At 48.3% G+C, this 17,541-nt stretch overlaps 2 long non-coding RNA genes and 1 pseudogene across 2 annotated transcripts; all 3 read left to right on the forward strand.

Moving 5' to 3' along the window:
• The first annotated feature begins 2,445 nt into the window (after positions 1-2,445).
• On the forward strand, positions 2,446-5,743 carry LOC120687351. The gene is made up of 2 exons (XR_005680702.1): positions 2,446-4,994; positions 5,493-5,743. It is a non-coding gene; the product is annotated as an uncharacterized LOC120687351 (long non-coding RNA).
• Positions 5,744-8,273: 2,530 nt separating this feature from the next.
• Positions 8,274-10,087, forward strand: LOC120687342 (annotated as a pseudogene).
• A 365-nt stretch (positions 10,088-10,452) lies between these two features.
• Positions 10,453-10,942, forward strand: LOC120687359. Its single transcript, XR_005680703.1, has 2 exons — positions 10,453-10,548; positions 10,668-10,942. It is a non-coding gene; the product is annotated as an uncharacterized LOC120687359 (long non-coding RNA).
• The last annotated feature ends 6,599 nt before the right edge of the window (positions 10,943-17,541 follow it).

A 17,541-nucleotide genomic window follows, 5' to 3' on the forward strand; every position in this document is an offset into this window, starting at 1 on the left:
TCCTCGACCCGGAAGCACCGATTCCGTCCCGAAAACTCGGAGTCGTTTTCGTTCCCGCCGTGTAAAAACCTCTCACAAGGACCGTATCTCGTTCCTCGACCCCGTCCCTCGACTCCATCGACACCGAATCTTTGTGACTACCAGTAGAGTGCACGTGCGGCACGCACGTGTTTCAAAAAATCCTAATACATAATAATTTTATATTACAAAAGTTGTAATGACTAATAATATTATATTTACAAAAAAGATATACATGTTGCAAAGGACTTTCCCTCCTCTTAGCCCCTGCTCTCCCTGCTCTCCCTCCCTTGGGATCTACATCGACACAGCCTCAGGGGATGGCCGCCGCACCACCTGGCACGGTCACGATGGCCGGCCGCACCGTCCGCCGCCTCTCGCCAAGCGAACTGGACGAATGCCGCCGCAACGGACTGTGCTTCAACTGCGATAAGTATGTCCGGGGCCACAACCGGATCTGCGCACGCCTCTTCGTCCTAGAGATAGCAAGCGACACCGACGCTGCGGTGGACAACCCCGAACCGGCACCTCAGATCTCCCTGCAAGCCATCTCGGGCGTTCGCACCCGGGACACCATGCAAGTGGAGGTTCAGCAGGGCTGCATCACGGTGACCGCTCTACCTGACTCCGTCTCCACCCACAACTTCATGTCATCGGCGGTGGCCATGAACACCGGCTTGTGCTTCATCCCGCGCACCGATCTAGCGGTGACGGTAGCCAATGGTGACCGTGTCCGCTGTCCGGGGGTGTTCCGTGACGCCGCGTTCTCCATCGACGGCGAGCCTTTCAGCGCCGACGTCTACATGCTCCCCCTCGACGGCTACGACATGGTGCTCGGCACAGATTGGTTGGCCACCTTGGGACCGATCCTTTGGGATTTTGGCCGCCAAACAATGTCGTTGTGGCATTCCAACCGGCGTGTGCGCTGGCGCGGTGTGCCGGGGCCACAAGGCTCGTAGCTCCATGCGACCCAAGGGCCGGACCTCCTGGATCTTCTCGCCGAGTTCGCAGATGTGTTCGCTGCTCCGACTAGATTGCCGCCACCACGTGCCCGGGATCACTTCATCCATCTCTTGCCGGGCACCCCACCAGTGACTGTGCGCCCCTACCGGTACCCGCAACTGCAGAAAGACGAACTGGAACGCTAGTGCCGCGCCATGGAGGAACAAGTTCTTATCCGACGCAGCTCCTCGGCCTTCTCCGCCCCAGTGCCCCTCGTCAAGAAATCAGATGGCACATGGCGCCTCTGTGTGGACTACAGAGCACTCAACGAGCGCACAGTGAAGGACAAATTTCCCATACCTGGGGTTGAGGAACCCTTGGACGAGCTACACGGTGCTCGATTCTTCTCCAAACTCGACCTCCGATCCGGCTACCACCAAGTGCGCATGAACCCGGACGACATCGCCAAGACAACGTTCAGAACACATGATGATCGATATGAGTTTCTCGTCATTCCCTTCGGCCTCACCAACGCGCTGGCCACATTCCAGGCTCTGATGAATGATGTGCTACGCCCGTTTCGCCACCATTTCGTGCCCGCCACGTTCTCCTTGTTGCCCGCGATCCTCGCCACGGCCCACAATGACAAACACGAAGGCGTTCAGCGCACACTTCATCGCCTCTGCCGCGACTTCCACGTGGCGAACGCCCGCGCTGCAGTGTAGGACTTTGTCCGTTCCTGCGTCGTCTGCCAACGGAACAAAGTAGAACCCCTTCAACCCGCTGGGCTCCTGCAACCACTACCGGTTCCATCTGCGGTCTGGCAGGACATTAGCATGGATTTCATCGAGGCATTACCAAAGGTCGGAGGCAAGTCTGTCATCCTCACCGTTGTGGATCATTTTTCAAAGTACGCGCACTTCATTCCCTTGGGGCATCCATACACGGCTGAGTCAGTGGCACGAGTTTTCTTCGCTGAAATCGTGCGCCTGCACAGCATCCCGACATCCATCGTCTCCGACCGTGACCCGATGTCCACATCGGCGTTCTGGAAGGCGTTATTCGCGGCGTCCGGCTCCAAACTTCTGATGAGCTCGGCGTTCCACCCCCAAATGGACGGACAGACAGAAGCAGTGAACAAGGCCATCGGTATGTATCTTCGTTGCATGATAGGGGATCGCCCTCGCCAATGGGTCCGCTGGCTCCCATGGGCCGAGTACATCTACAACACCGCTTTCCACACCTCTCTCAAGGAGACGCCGTTCCGTGTGGTCTATGGCCGGGATCCTCCAAGCATGCGCTCCTACGACCATGGCGATATCAGAGTGGCGGCTGTCGCCCAATCCATGGCCGAGTGCGATGCGATCCTGGCAGATGTGCGACTCCGGCTCAAGCAAGCTCAAGCGGTCGCCAAGGCTACCTATGATCGCTCCCACCAACCCTAGCACATCGCAGTTGGCGATTGGGTATGACTTCACCAACCCCTCCTTAGCTACCTCCAACGCACAACGGGGCTATCATGGCTGTTCCAGCAAAGGCACTCAAGGCTCGCCTCTGTCGCGGTGTTCGTCAGATTTTGGTGTAGTGGGAGGGACTCCCGCCCTCATCCGCGTCGTGGGAAGACCTGACAGCATTCCAGGAGCAGTAGCCTTCCTTCCAGCTTGAGGACAAGCTGTTGCTCGAGGGGGGGGGGGAGTGATGTTATGTGGGGGAAACAGTACGTGCGTCGTTCCAAGAAAGTGGTTGGTTAAACCATATGTATCCTTGCTTAGTCGACAGGTTAGTTGGTTGGATAGATTCGGAGGTTAGTCAGGATAGTTCGGTTAGTTAGATAAGGTTTGTTGGCAGATTTGATTAGTAGATTGGTTTGTTTGCAGTTTGTACGGGAGGCGACAATGCTGGATATATAACCAGCCGTGTAATCTGAAAACACTTAAGCAATGAAAGTATCTTCCTCCTACTTCTAATCTCTTAAGCGTGGAGCAGGAGGGACTAGATCCCTCTCCTCTATCGTCATCTACCCGACTAGGACCTAGCTACTACAATTTTCGTCCATTTTTCTTCCAATTACTTCGTGTTGGGTGGTAGGGGATTTGAAGTATGGTGGATTTGGGCATGGATGCGCATAGGTTGGGTTTAGGGTTGCGAAATTGTTGCCTTTGTTTGCCATGTTATCTAGTCGTCCGACTAGTCGCGATTAGTCGCGATTAGTCGGGCTTATCGGTCTATGGACCTCGATAAGGGGCACCGATTAGGTTGGAGCGACAAGTTTTCTAGTCGTCCGAATAGTCGTCGCCTAATCGCAATTAGTCGCGCCGATCAGCTAGAAAAACGATCAGACCACGAGCCGGTGGTGGGCTATTTTGCGTTGTGGGCTTGGGCCGGTGGTGGGCTGGAGAGGCGGCCCATTAGGTTTTAGGTATATAGTCAGACACAGCAGCTCCCAGCTCCAGACCACGACCGTCCGCCCGCTCCTCCAGACTACTAGCGCCGTCCGCCGCCGCCCGCCAAATCCGCGCCAAAATCGCGCTGCCCCGCCCAAAATTGTGCCGCCCCGTGGACCGCCGCCGCCTGCTACACGTCCGCCGGCGCAGCTGCTGGCCTGCTGCTGCTACCGCGGCAAGACCCGGCGGCCGGCGACCCTCTTTCTTCCGCTTCCTAAGTTCCTGGCTTTGCCTCCGCCTCCGCCAGGCCTTGGGCGCCGGCGTTCTGCAAGGCTGCCACCAGCAGCAGCACCTGAAGATGACCTCCTCTTCCTCCGACGGTAAGTGGCATGTTTCTTCTCTATGCTCTCCCCTCCCCTGCTTCACTATCTGCTCGTGCTTTTTCTCCATGCTCTCCGCTCCCCTGCTTTACTGTCTGCTCATACTCGAGCTCCGCTTCCCCTCTTGTTTGCTATTCTTCTAGCTTCTTTCTCTCCTCTGCTTAGTGTTATGTGTATGTGCAGATGTGGATCGACGCCACAGAGCTATGGAAGTGTTCCCGCACATACACTTCCACCATCATTGTTGCCTTCATGCTTGCTTTTTATTAAGTAATATGTAGTACATATATCATATCGGTCCTGGGACACTAGGACGACTAGGCAGACGACTAGAACCGACTAGGCTCGACTAATCGGCCTGATCGACGACTAATCGCGACTAGTCATCTGATCGGTCCCAAGGCGACTAGGTCCGACTAGACGATTTGAAAACATGGTTTGTTTGGATGTATACTTGGTGCGATGGGGATTGAATCAGTCGAGAATTGTAGGATCTGAAATTGGGTTATGTTCATGTGTTGAAATTTTCCAGCGAGTTAGCGTTGGATGGTATATTCGACAGTTTGATATGTGTTTTGGGTTAATTAGCCATGCGAGTACAAACAATTATTTCCACTTTATGTTCTTCCGATGGTAGCACAAGGAGTCTGAGTTCAACGAAACATGAGGGGGAAAAACTCTGTTCAATTGAAACTACCGTGAAATTTTGATTCATACCATCATAAGTGGCCTTGTCTATCTAGCTTCTAGGTTAATATTACTATCCTTTCACTGTGGTTCTAGCGCAATAATGTTCACATTAGTGATTAGTCAGATTGAAACTGGTAAGCCTCTAATAATTCTGACCAGTTAGAATCAGTGAATAATGGATGCTGCAACCCACAGAATCAAAGCAAACTTTTATTATCTCCTTTTTTTTGTTACAAGGAGTCTAGCTGAAAAGCACACGTATTCTTATCTCCAGCTTTTTCTAAACAAATGCCGCCAAAAGTAGATGTTGCATTGTAAATGCTTGACCATTTTTCGTAATGCTTGAATATTATTGCTGTTTATCTTGAACATTATTTCTAAAATCAGAGGGATTATTATGGTGGCCAATGAGGTTTTTGGCACACAACTTTTTTTTGGATTCGCAGTGATGCTCATCCTTGAATATATTGACTGATCTGTCATATTCTATTGCAGAACAGGATCATTTAGTCTCATTCTCAAATGGCTGGTTCGGACTTGGTATAATCTCCTCTGGCTCAACTGATGCTATTGTCCTCAGGTAGTGTTTAAGACACTGATCAGTAAAGCTTGGTTTGATCACTTGTTATTGGTGTGTTCCATTAATTCCCACTGAGTTTGTATATTGAGTACTCATTTTTATGGACCCATGATTATTCGGTGTGAGATACACTCGAGTAGTCAGATGTAAAGTAGCCCATATGAGCTACAGTATGAGCTTCTTTCCGACAGACTTCAAGCTCACCCATGAGGAATTTTGTAATACATGGTTAAGTAATTTGCAGTGACATAATTTTATAAACTAATTTCAGTTGGACATAAAGGCAAACTTGCTAAGAATAGTAGCCAACATGTCATAGCTGGCCACTATGAGTTTGAATGCTTTTGTTAAATTTTTATTACTACTAACAAATCGTAAGCATGGTTGCTTAATTAATGATATTAATTGAGTCTCATATTCAGTTGTCACCGTCATATAATATAATTTCAGTATGTAGACCCACTATCTGACATAGTTTCTGCATCTCTTTGCTACTAGGGCTGTACAAGGGAATGATTGGGAAGACTTTATTTGCTATCCAATTAAGCATCACTTGTGATTTTGTGAAGAAGTTATAGCTATAAGATCAAATGTATCGCCCAGACAAGTTATATTATCCTTATGGAAGATATGGACATGATTTACTATTTCACTTAATGATGATCACGTGAAATCTCCAAGATCATCTAATTATGCATGTGTGATGATCAACATGTTATCAATTATTTTATTTTTTCTTCGTTGCTTCATTTATTGCTAAAAACTAAAAAAATGAGCTCTCAGTAAAGATAGAACCTCATATTGCCAACGTGCATGGATTTGATTGGCTCCAAATTAATTCATGTAAACTCTCATTGGTTATTCCATCGCGTATCAATTGAGACTTTTCAGTAGCAGTTCAATGCAATCCAATCACTTTTAAACATCTCCACTTTAAACACGTGCCTGGGGCACGTGCATCTCTGCTAGTTGTATTAAAAATCGCATTCGATTCTTTTACATTTCTATCATTTTTACACTTTCCACAAATTATCTTCAAAAGTATCTATTTGTTCCTTAGATAACAGGATTGTATCGTTGACAAGCTAGGAACATTCACAATTTTTTTTTCTTGAATATGCAGAAGAGCTGCGCATCTTTGTATTAAGTAGAAGAAATATAGTTTGTTACAACGCTAGGATTACACTCTCGCCACAACTAGGAGCATTCATAAATTATGTACTTAAGTAAAGAATATATAATCATAGTCGTGTCCATTTACCCATCATGGCACACGGAACCAGTGCATATAGCATTTATTTGACCAAACAAAAAATAACTAAATCTTTTTGTATATTTGGAAAGGACTTTCCATCTACCACACGCTGAAAGGGCTATCAATCTATCCTTCGATCGATGGATAATAGGAACAAAAGCAATTAGCTAGGTAATTAAGAAAATTAATAGTGTAGCTTGGCGATGGAGCATCGGGTGCTAACCATGGTCGTGTAGCCAGCCGATCGATGATGCATGCACATGTGGCTCATTTCCACATCATCAACGTTTAGAAGTGTCGGCGACAGCGGGCGAGGTGCAGGACTTCTTGCAAGTCTCGATGTGAGAAGGGTCCGTCTCTCCCATACCACAGATGGTGTGGCACGCCTTGACGATCTCCGCAAGTCCAGCCTCATATTTTTTTTTGGCATCCATCCTCGCAAGCCTTGATGGAAGGGGGTTCCTTTAGCTCAGGGCATTTGCTATGGCACGTGAAACCCTCGAGGAACGCCGCATTGGCCCGCTGCCCAAGGCCGCACATTTCAACGCAATGGGGGCCTTTCTCAGCTTTGTCCTTACAGATTGGATGCCGCACGATTATCTATCCTCGGCTCCAACCATCCCCCCAACCAGCGTCTCCCATTGGATGTCACACGGATTGTGTTTTCTCCCGTCACATCGTGCATCCCGCAAGCCTCATGCAACCACATGCATGCTGCAGACAGGCACTCTGGATCCCTTGGCTCACCCACCACTTCACGCATCTCCTCGCTAGGCCGCGTCCATCGCCCAGCCTCCCTGCCGCCTGCCACCTTCTCGACCGCCGCGCGGCGCGGCCTCATCCTCCGCGGTGTACAGCGATGACGATGACGCCAGGGAGCCTTTTCTTCTTGGCGTCGATGGACACCGCGGCGTGTGGCGATGATGACGAGGCCGGGGCCGCTGCGCCTGCGGTGGTGAGGAGTTGGCCGACATCGTGGCGGTGGAGGAGGCCCACTCTCTCTCTCTCCACGGAGCACGTCGGCGCCGGCGCTCCCCTCGTCCCTCCTGTCACCGGCCTCTTACGTCTCTGCCCTTGTCTCCTCCGCCTCTGCCTCCCTCTCCTCCCTCCGGCTCCGCTTCCCCCTCCACCCTCGCCTCGTCCCCCTCCGCCTTCGCCTCCTCCGCCTTCTCGCCATGGTCTTCGGGGAGGGCAGCGCCACCGCACGTGGGCGCTCGAGCTCGAGCGTAGCGGCGGAGCTGCGGCGCCTGGCACTCCGCCCTCTCCTGCTCCCTCCTCTAGTGCCCTCCTATGGCGGGTGGCGCTGGCGGACGCCTGCGCGGTGGGGAGACGACGGGGCTAGCTAGATCCGGTGGCCTGGACCTCGGCCCGTGGCGGCGGCAGCTAGAATTGGCGGCCTCGATGTCCAGCTAGGGCGGTGGCGGCGCCCTCATCAAGCTCTGTCACGGCCCGATTAGGCGCGCCCTCCTTCCCCCTTCCTGGTCGGCGGCCATGGCGCGGGTGCCCGCGCGGGGCCCGGCAAGCGGCGCGGTGGAGCGGCGGCGGCAGCTCCTCCAGACGCGACACCGGAGTAGGAGCGCGGGCGGCCAGCGAGGCGCGGATCGAGGGACTGCGAGTTGATTTTCCAGTAGTAGAAGGGTTTTTATGCAAAAATCCTAGGATTTGCACGATCTAGACCGTCCGTGTGCCCGATCGGATAGCCGGGAAAAGCAGGTGATGTGGCCACACTGGCTGGCCACCTTTTGTTGCGCGAATCGTATTGTAAAGATTGCTAGCTTTTTCTATGCAAAATGCCATGACCGCCTGCCTTTCTTACAAGCGGGCCCGATTTTTGATGGGAGCCTAGCCTAGCCTAGCCCCTGGAAAACATAGCACGGCCCAAACATGGCCGCACGGAAGCCCAATCCGCCAAGCAAAGCCTTGGCCAGAGACTGCACTGCGGCCGCAGCCCACGGCAGCGCCGCCAGAACCCGCACCGTCTCCGCGGCACCCACCCCCCTTCTCCCACCGCACCGGTGGCCTCCACTACTCTACTCTCCGCTCACGCCATCGGCGTCGACGGCCCCCGGCAGCTGCCCCGATTCCGCCCCCCTCCCCACACACACACAGCTAAGAAACCCTAAACCCCCGGAACGAATTCGCAGCCCCTCAAGACCTCAGGCGATGCATCTCACTCTCGAATTCGGGTAATCCGTCTTCCAGCACCTCTCGTTTTCCTCCCGATTCCTCTTGCCTTGGCGCTTTAGTCTGCGTGAGCGCGGTTCCTGACGAGCAGAGCTGGTTTTGGGGGTTACAGGGGCGGGCTGGAGCTGCTCCTGGAAAACTCCACCAAGGTGCACAAGGTGGAGGTCTCGCCCAAGGACGGCGAAGGCAAGGTTACGATGAAGGGTTTGCTCTCCTGGGTCAAGGCCAATCTGATCAAGGAGCGCCCGGAGATGTTTGTCAAGGGAGATTCTGTGTATGTATCTGCTTTGCCCCCGTTTCTCTTCATTTCGACCAAAGGTGTCACACCCGGCTTTATAAAAAGCTTAGAAAGTGTTCTACAATGGTCGACCAGCTGGGGTTACCAGCGCACAAAGACAGAGTTTAGCAGCTTATTTCGAGCATGTTCATGCCGTGTGATGTAACTCATCTACATGTTCCTTCTTTGCTACAAAGATGCTCAGTGCTCCCATGTATTCAAGCAAAAATAAAGAAACACCAATCGAACTTATTGATGGAATTTAAAAAGTTAGCATTTATATACAACTAGATGCTATCTTTCACTCTTCTGTTTGAGGAGGGAAAATATAGGTATAAAGCCAACCCACAAAGCTGTAGAGCATTAGAGCTAGATGCCAAGCACAGCTAGGTGTTTAATTTGGATTTCGGAGGAAAGGCACAGGCACAGGCACAGGACCAGGCCCAGGCCCAAGCATGCAATCTAGTGCCTAACAGTAGGGAGTAGCAGTAGCCAGTAGAGTAGTGGAGGACAACACAGCGTGTACAGAGGCACAAGCCAGCGTGGGGCTGGAGGCAGAAGACTAGAGGAGCAGCATAGCATGCCTTAGGTGAGGATTTACCGAAAGGCAACCCTAGGTGCATCAAGAAAGTTTCCAGCTGCAACCTCTAGACAGTTCGTGACCAAGTCTGACCATCTCGACAATCTAGCTATCTAGCTCTACGTTTAGCCCCTAAACTTGTTATTGACACGCTGGCCAGTGCCTAGTTACCATCTAGATTCTAGGCAGACAATTATCCAGGTGAACACTGCATTAACTTCATCCCATTATCTCATTTTTTTCGTTGCAAAAAAAGTGAAGAGACATGAAAAGTGATACCTGACCGCCTTTTCTGTTATTTTTTCCTTCCAAATGATTTGGCAGAAATATATAGGTTACTTTTCTTGCCCATTTAGAGGTGTGTATGCTTTGTCAGTTCAGTAATGTTATAGTGTATTCAACTATTTCAAAACTAACAGTGGCCAGGTATTTGTTCTCATGGATTTTTCTTTGCTTCATGCGTGCAGGAGACCTGGGGTTCTTGTCCTTATAAATGACTGTGATTAGGAGCTGTGTGGTGGTCTTGATGCGGAGTTGGAAGAGAAGGATGCTGTGGTTTTCATATCCACTTTACATGGTGGTTAGTTTAATTATCGGGATGTGACATCTTATGATTCTTCTGATAATCGCATCTTGTATCATGTTGGAAATGGATTGCAAGTCGTGGAACTGAACCTGATGATATCAATATCATCAAACTATAGTTCCATTTTCCTGACTGAAACTCAGTCGCGGAATATTGTACACAACTGATCCTGTATTTGCAATACTGCTGTGCTACTCCTTGAATTGCTGTATACATAAGTGGATGGTCAAGTGACTGTATTTTAGCCACTGTTCCTTCATGACTATGGAGTTATCCTTAAAGTGAACAGTTTCGATGTACGAACGTGCTATTACTAGCGCGGATGCTGTTTCAGTTTTAAACCTAGTGAGTACTCTGGGGATAATTGCTCATGTTGTTTTGTATTTTACTCCTGAGCGCCATGGGTTTATTACTGGTGCGGTGGTGCTGAACTGCCGATGCCTCAGTTATGAATCAGGGTCAATCACTCGACAACCTCTCTGCAATGAAGCGTAACACGTAGCATGGAGAATGTGACTCGCGAATTTGTTCATATTTGAGCATGATTCGAGGATCAGTTATCCTGTACTGCAATAAGTTCAACCGCAGCTGCCTCAACGACGCGCTGGCGGAGTGCGTCATCAAGGCCTGATCCAGATGCATGATATGTTATGGCTATCTAAAGATAATCGGGTATCCATTGCTATCTGCCAACCTTCTCCAATTATCAGTTTTTTTGAACTGAAATTCTCCAATTATCAGTCAATGAATGCTCCAATTGTTTTTCCTTGGATGGTGCATACTGATTTCAGGCTATTGAAAGTTGGCCTGATCAACAGCACGGACGACCTATGTCAGGCCCAGACATGAGCAGCAGTGGCTGAAGCTGATGGCAAATAAAGGACACGCTGGACTTACATGGCGCCCGAGATCCTGCTTGGCATGGCCCATGGTTGGACACTGCCTGCTGCATCTTGTGCTCGTAGCTTTATTGCAATTATGGTGGGAAGTGTGTAAGTCATATTCAGTGACATTGCAATTGGATATCTCCAAGGCCTTGGACCGTGTTAGTTGGGTTTTCCTTTTAGAGACGTTGCAGGCTCTTGGCTTTGGCTAGCGATGGCGTGACTGGATTGCACCTTGTTGGTCACTTCCACTTCAAGAATTTTGCTTATTGGAGTGCCGGGGAGAAAATTCAAACATGTCCGGGGATTACGCCAAGGCGACCCATTATCGCCGATGTTATTCATCCTCGCAATTGATCCACTACACAAATTGATTGAATTGGCGGCAAGTAGAGGCATGCTACATCAGGTTCTCCCTAAATCAGCTAATCTACGTTGCTCCCTGTATGCGGACCCTCAGGCATCAGACGTGGAATAGGAGCGAGCAACAATTATTTTATTTAATTGCGCTAACTAGAATTCGAACTCGAGACCTCTGGCCCTGACCAATTCAACCCAAAAGCTTAAGCTGATGGGGAGAGGTGCGCAATTCACTTATATTCTAACAGTAGAGAGTTAAATAACATCAGCCAAGTGCTCACAATCTATAGGTATTGCTCAGGGCTTAAAGAAAATTTGAACGAGACCGAGATCTTCCCAATTAGATGTAGCAGGAGATTGTTTTGGACGTTTTGTTGGATTTTCTTGGAAAGGTGTGCAAATTCCCTGAAAAATACTTGGCCTTCCTTTGCACACGCGGATGTTTCTCCAAGAGAGTGGATCGAGTTTATGTAACCGGTGGTCCCCCAAAAGATAGCCCGGCTCACCTCTAGCGGTTAGATGAGCTAACTCCCTAGTTAATGTGTCTGAATGCAGTAAAAGGCCCATGAGAAATGTTGTGTCCTGACAAATAGCTGTAATGTGGCTTCTATGCCTCACTTTGAATTTGTACCACATTGACAGGACTCGAACATTAATCTGAACCATGGTTATTAATAGACATGAGCCAAGGGGTTAGCTTGTCAAAGTACCACTACCTGTGCCGTTTAAACTTTCATGATTAACGGTAACTTTTGGATTAATAAAAGTGGCAGCATCAACATTTATCATTATCCTCCCAAGGGAACAACTCCTAACCAACACATTTGGTTTGTGCATATAAAAATCATGTCGTTTGACTTATTCTGAAGGTAATTCGACAATTTTCGTAAATCACCATAGATATTATTGTTAAACTGTAGTAGAAAATTGAGGTTAATTTTGCATCTCAAAGAATACGAAATAAACTGCGCATCATCATGTTTTGCAGTTATTACAGAGTCAGGCACCTAATTGTATTAAAAATCGCATTCGATTCTTTTACATTTCTATCATTTTTACACTTTCCACAAATTATAATCACAAGTATCTATTTGTTCCTTTCCTATATCAATCCTTCTCCGGTACTTAGCGTCCCGACTTCTTCACCAGCGAATCACAAGATAATAGGATTATATTGTTGACAAGGTAGGAACATTCACAATTTTTTTTTCTCGAATATGGAGGAGAGCTGCATATCTTTGTATTAAGTAGAAGAAATAGAGTTTGTTACAACACGACGATTACACTCTCACCACAACTAGGAACATTCATAAATTATGTACTTAAGTAAAGAATATATAATCATAGTCGTGTACATTTACCCATCATGGGACACGGATCCTGTGCATATAGCATTTATTTGACCAAACAAAAAATAACCAAATCTTGTTGTATATTTGGAGAGGACATTCGATCCACCACACGCTGAAAGGGCTATCAATCTATCCTTCGATCGGTGGATAATAGGAGCAGAAGCAATTAGCTAGGTAATTAAGAAAATTAATAGTGTAGCTTGGCGCAGGAGCATCGGGTGCTAACCATGGGCGTGTAGCCAGCCGATCGATGATGCATGCACAGGTGGCTCATTTCCACATCATCAACGTTTAGGAGTGTCGGCGATAGCAGGCGAGGTGCAGGACTTCTTGCAGGTCTCGATGCGAGAAGGGTCTGTCTCTCCCATACCACAGATGGTGTGGCACGCCTTGACGATCTCCGCAAGTCCAGCCTCATATTTTTTTTGGCATCCATCCTCGCAAGCCTTGATGGAAGGGGGTTCCTTTAGCTCGGGGCATTTGCTATGGCACGTGAATCCCTCGAGGAACGCCGCATTGGCCCGCTGCCCAAGGCCGCACATCTCAACGCAATGGGGGCCTTTCTCAGATTTGTCCTTACAGAGCATCTCGCAGATTGCTAAAGCGGCCTGCTCTCCTTCACTAGTCTCTTTTGCCTGCAGCACTTTGGGAGATTGTAGAGCGAGGACCAACATGAAGAGCACGGGTAGGATGGTCATTTTCTGGGTCATTGATGCTATTTTGTTGAGCTTAGTGTTGCTGGATGATACTGACTTTCCTTGTGGAACTAATTTGTGTGGTGGCTATATATATAGAGGATGGTACACAAATAAAGTAGCGGTGACCATGCGGCCATTAGAGTTTCCCGCTCAACCTCACGGTCCTATTTGCATGTAGTTATATATGCCTGTGATTTATGACTCCTTGCATGTCCATTGTTTCTGGATGACCGCAAACAATTGTTGTCATACTCATGTAAATTTGCATATGACCTTGAAGTGCATGGCCGTAATCATTTATACATTTTTTTGCAATTTAAAGATATCGTTTACGGCACATGTACTTCGGATGTGTAGTAATTCCAAAAAAATATGTATCAACACATGTAAATTAGAAAAAGCATATTATTTAAAAATAATAATCCAACTATTTTCATAATTAAATATGTAAAATAGCTGATGTTAAATTTTCATGTAAAAAGAAAATGTTGGTTATTAATGGCCTTGCATCTCCCTAGTTACGATAGGGAAGAGAGGAAGACTAGGAAGATTTACTCTAATGTCGGGGTCAAATGAACCATATATTTGCAAATTTTTATTTTCTTGGTGAATCTTTTTTTTGGGATGTCATGATGATGTACTTTGGTATCCATCCAAACTTAGAATTTGGAGAGAAGATTTGCGTATTCTTATGGGGCTGGTGAACCGTACCTGAGTGGTTCTTTGAGCCAGCCCCCAAGCCGGCGACCTGAGTTGGAGCCCCGGTGCTGGCCACCAAGAGGCCCCTTTCCAGCCTTCTCTTTGAAAAAAATCCTTCTCTTTGAAAAAAAGATTTGTGTGTATTAAAAATTTAAAACTTTTAATGGGTTAAATAATTACTCTATAAGGATAAATTAGTACAACTAGGTGACACTTATTTTGTTGCATTCATGAAAATATATTCTTTTTAATGTTTACGATAGTAGTTTTGATTTCAAAATTTGTTGATATTTCAGAAGTAGAAAAGCGTGGCAGCCAACAATCAAAGATGCACAGAATTGTAGAGTAAATATTAGAAGATATGTAAATACGCCTTAGGTAGTCCAGTGGTGCATGTTCTTTTCCTTTCTGCAGAGGTCATGGTATCCAACGACCCCTGAAAGTCTTAATTTTTTTTTTCTCATTTGAACCAATGTATCCAGCAACCGTTTCTTCTTTAAATTTCCATTTAAACTAAAACTAAAATGTGGGACCCACACTGACACTTAGGACACCATAGTCAGTGGAGGTACCTGACTGCTGGGGCATGATTTCGCATGTGACAGTGGGACCTGCACTTAAATATTTTAAGTGCAACAAGACCGTATACAATTTTTTGCATAGATGGTTTGTAAATCGTGAGACGAATCTAATGAGCCTAATTAATCCGTTATTAGCATATGTTTACTGTAGCAATTTAGTGTCTAATCATTGTCTAATTAGGTTCGTTAGATTCATCTCGCGATTTACAATCCATTTGTGTAATGCAATTTTTTTTCCGACTACATTTAAAACACCATGCAGGCGCCACAAAAATCTTTTGGAATTTTGAATTTTGGATCTAAGCAAGACCTGAAACTGAGAGGAGTAGTTGGTAGCTGCCTGTATATTAAATTATTAATTAATTCGAGGCCATGACAACAAACAACATGCGAGAACTACTCGTAGCTATGGCTTGTGGTGATGAGGTGCATGCGTGGCCATCGGGTTTGGCCATGAGAGAGAGAATCGGCAAGAGCTAGCTTGCTACTGTAGCTTACTAGCCAATCGAGGCCACGACCACTCGGCTCGCCGCGCGCGCCTAACCTTCATTCATCACATCAGGCCTGCATCACATCACATCACATCACATCACATGGCACTGGCACTGGCATGCCATGATGGCCGTCGTAGAGAACAGTCCCCGGCGGCATGGTATAAATAGAGAGCCAGCAGCAGCCTAGCTTCGAGACGGAGACGCAGAGAAGAAGTAACTAGCTGGGGGCACCGATCGATCGAGAGAAAGCTAGAGTGCTCCGCGGATCGACGACGATGGCATCCGGCAAGAAGCTCGCGGTGGCGGCGGCGGCCATGCTCGCCGTCCTCGCTCTGCTCGCGCGTCCTGGCGACGGGCAGGAGCAGGCCCTGGTGGTGGGGGCGGCGGGTCCATCGTCGTCGTCTGCCCGGGCTGCATCAGCTGATCCACTGCGCGTTGTTGGTGAGTTCTCCCTGGGTGACATGTTCCCCGACCTCCCGAAGTACATCCGAGACCTGCCCAAGGACCTCCGGGCCAAGGTCGTGGAGTGCGTCAAGAGGATGGTGTCCAAGTGCGTCGTGCTGCCCACACGCAGCTGCCTCAAGGACGCGCTGGCGGAGTGCGTCATCAAGGCCTGATCCACCCGTTGTTGGGTTGTCTCGCTCACTCCATGGGACAACTGCATTTAATATGTGCGTGCTTAATTATATTGCTACTGGCTGACTGTATGTATGCAGTCGTCGTGTGTGGCGATGATCGAGCCTAATATGAGGCCGCAGCTTGTGAGAAAAGCAACTAAATAAAATAAACCATATATGCATGCAACTGAATGAGTTCTGAAACGCATCCACCAGGCACCTCTCGACGATCTAATAATTGGGAGATAAGTAAAATTATATATATTGTTTCATCAAATTAAACACACAAGTGCTACTACTTGTGGTAATAAATTAAAGGAAAATAATAAAGGTGAGCGAGATGCCATTGTATGATGGGCCACAGGCAACTCGGGCCACAGGCAACATATCTATTTCTTCCCCAAAAGTAATTCATCTCGGGTCCCCGACGAGATGAGGCAGGTGTTCTTCTAGTAGATCGTGCTCTCCGCGTCGCCTGACGCCGATGGCCGGGGCTGCGTGGCCATGGCCGTTCTCCCGAGCTCCACGGACGACTCCATGATAAAAAGAACTAATACAAGACAGGCAGAGAGCTTGCAAGTGACGTATATTCTGTGTTTGAAATTATGAAAAATAGCACATATAATATTTGTTCATAAATAACAGTGAATGTGCAATACTGGAGTCTGTATCTTTAAATAAATGACAACTAGCAAACTGAACATACTCATTTAAAAAGATTAAAACTTGGGTCAAATGTAGCAATTGACTGAGTCAAGCTGCTTTCAAATTTACGGTGGGCTATGCTCTTTTCCTACTCATGCTGCAATGCATTATGAAAGGTGTCGGCGATAGTGCGCGTGCGCGCCAACATGGGCCCGTACTTGGCCACGGCGTACGCGTCCGTGCAGCCCTTGCCGCCGGCGGCGCGCATCGGCAGGAGGCCCTTGCACCCGATGATGCCTAGCTCCACGACGCCAAGCGGTGGGTGCCAGAGCTGCCGCGACGGGAGGAGGTCGAGCCATTTGGACGCCACCTTCCTGTCGTCGACGTGCCGCTCGATGGTGGCGAGCGAGATGCTGGCCGAGCCGAAGGGGAAGGCCTCCTCGCCGTGGCGCACCTCAAGGGAGACGATGAGGCACCTGGAAGCCCAGCCGCGACGCGCACCGCGACACCGGCGTCGCTGGGAGGCGGCGCCGTCAGCGTGTCCTGCGCCTCGATGACGGTGAGGCGTAGGAGCCAGAGCTTCGGCGAGACGTAGATCTTGGCGCGCGAGGTGGCGGCGACTGCGGTGGAGTAAAGGAAAATAATAAAGGTGCTACACTTGTAAAATTATATTGTTTCATCAAATTAAACACACATGTGCTACTACTTGTGGTGAAGTAAAGGAAAATAATAAAAGATGCCATTGTGGCAGCCACCGTTGCAACTCGGTCACCGGGAACATATATATTTTTTTTCCCAAAGTAATCGATCTGTAATTTTTTACTAACAGAACAATAATGGAGTAATAATCCAATTTTATTTCGACCACGTGAATAATTAATTAGATCGTGAGTCACCTTTGTATGATGGGCCTCACCGTCGGCTTTATTACACATAAACATCCAGCTAGCGGCCTGTCACTGTCTTGTAAACTGGCCGACAGTATGTAAACCCAAAGATCTTGGAGGACTTGGCGTCCTTGCACCTGGAGAGGCTAGCAAGGTCCTTGCGACTTCGTTGGTACTGGTAAAAATGGAAAAACGATGACAGACCTTGGGCAAGTCTGGACTTTTCCTGTGACACCACGGATAAAGATCTTTTTAACGCCTCAATGATCGTCACAGTTGGAATAGGAGACAAGGTTTTTGGCACTCAAGTTGGATCAAGGGACCTTAATCGTGTTTATACAAATTACAAAACTTAAGCCATCTATTATTGCACCGACCGGTCAGGCAGACCGATCCGACCAGTCTATCTACTCCCTCCGTCCCATGTCAAGTGCAATCCTGAGTTTGA

Source organism: Panicum virgatum, chromosome 2K (assembly GCF_016808335.1).
Source record: "Panicum virgatum strain AP13 chromosome 2K, P.virgatum_v5, whole genome shotgun sequence".
In the NCBI taxonomy this organism is placed as follows: Eukaryota; Viridiplantae; Streptophyta; class Magnoliopsida; order Poales; family Poaceae; genus Panicum; species Panicum virgatum.